The sequence below is a fragment of the Sus scrofa genome, chromosome 1 (genome assembly GCF_054392235.1).
Source record: "Sus scrofa isolate SSC_HxYL_T2T_F1_AM1 chromosome 1, Sscrofa_HxYL_maternal_Yorkshire_Landrace_v2.0, whole genome shotgun sequence".
NCBI lineage: Eukaryota > Metazoa > Chordata > Mammalia > Artiodactyla > Suidae > Sus > Sus scrofa.
The window spans coordinates 905267-906881 of NC_139383.1; positions in this window are offsets into that span (position 1 = coordinate 905267).

Here is a 1615-nt window from a genome sequence, read left to right on the forward strand (position 1 = left end):
CTGAATCTCTCTCCCTTTTTTGAAGAGCTAGCAGGGTTTCCCGCGGGGGAGCAGCAGGGCCCCCCAGGAAGAAGAGATGCCCTTCTTGGGGGGGGTGCTCCCTGTGCCCTCTGCAGGCTGAGGGGCAGCCAGTCCCCATGCAGAGAAGCTGTTTAGGGCAGGTTTCACCATGTCCCTGGAGCTGCTCCAGGTCACCCACAGCACAACCTGTGGCCATCCATCCTCCAGCTGCTTCTCAGTGCCCGGCAGGGGGCAGAGCCAAGTCCCACTCCGGGGGTGACTGCAGAAAAAGGAGTGACACAGAGGCCCCTCGCGCACACAGGCTCGTGCCAGACCCGAGCGAGAAGCAGCAGGCGACTTGGTGGGACACACGTCACCGCGTGTGACCTCTGGTGGAGGCCATCCCCTGGCTGGGCTCTCGGGCTCCTGAGCGTGACTGTGGCGCCAGATGTTGGGGACGTGAGAGAGCAGGCGGGGAGGGGACAGCGGGCAGCGGGGCGCGGGGGTGGGCACTTCGGGCTGGAACAGGTGCCGGAGCCAGTGTGACGCTCTAGACGTCAGAGGGGCTGCCTCGCGGGACAGGACAAGCGCCCAAGGCCGCCCTAGAGGCCTCGATGCGGGGTGACAGCGGGTGCATTTGTGACACGGACACGGAGGGAAAAGCAGACGTGCGTCCCGAGGCCTGGGGGACCTTTGGAAACAGGCGCCGTGGGGGCCGAGGACGCTGCACACGTGCGTTTCACTCAGGAGCAAGCACCTGCTGGCTTCCTAACGTGCTGAGGGGTCGGGCGAGAAAACAGAATTTTTCCCGCCTTGAGTCTGGGGGACGTTTCCGGAAAAGGGCAAGTTTCTGACGGGCTCCCGTGGGCGCCACGTCCCCAGCACTGACACTGAGTGGCCTGTGACCGGACGGGCGGAAGGCGACCCGCAGGGGAAAACGGGCTGTGGCCTCTCGTCTCCTCCGCGTGAGGTTCTGCTTCGGGAGGGAAGCGGCGCCCTCATTGTCCCCGAAACACACCCCAAACGGCCCCTAAAACTGGGCACGTTCCGGCCTTGTTTTGTGAGGCCCCGTCTGGGGGCGCGGGGGGCCCAGGGTCAAGGGGCCGCCTCAGCCCAGGGGTGGAAACTCCACCGGGTGCCGAAGGGGGCTGGGGGTTCGGGCAGGGCCCCCGGCCGCTGGGGGTCTGAACCCCTCAGGCAGGTTTTGCTCCGTTGGTCTGAGTTCCCACGTGGGCTTTTGGCCACGGGAGCAGAGTGGTGTGTGGGCTTTGGGAACACGAGGGGGCCGCACCCCACGGCTCCACCCCTGGTCCTGTGACCTGCAGGCAGGTCGAGGCAGGACGCCTGCAAGGCTCTGCCAGGGACTGGAAGACCCTCGGTCGCCCCTCGGTCCTGGCCCTGGAGTCCTGGGGAGGAGGAGGGAACAGCGGGGCAGGCCTGGCCTCTGCTCCCTGGCAGACACACCTGGCGGGGGTGTGAGGTCCAGCAGGGAGAGGACCTCAGCCTTGGGGGAGCCCAGAAAATCCCTGCCCTGGGGTCTGGGCTTCGAGCTGCCACATGGCAGCCCCGCAGACACTCCTGATTCTTGTTGAGCTGGCCCCGGCCTCCAGTGTCC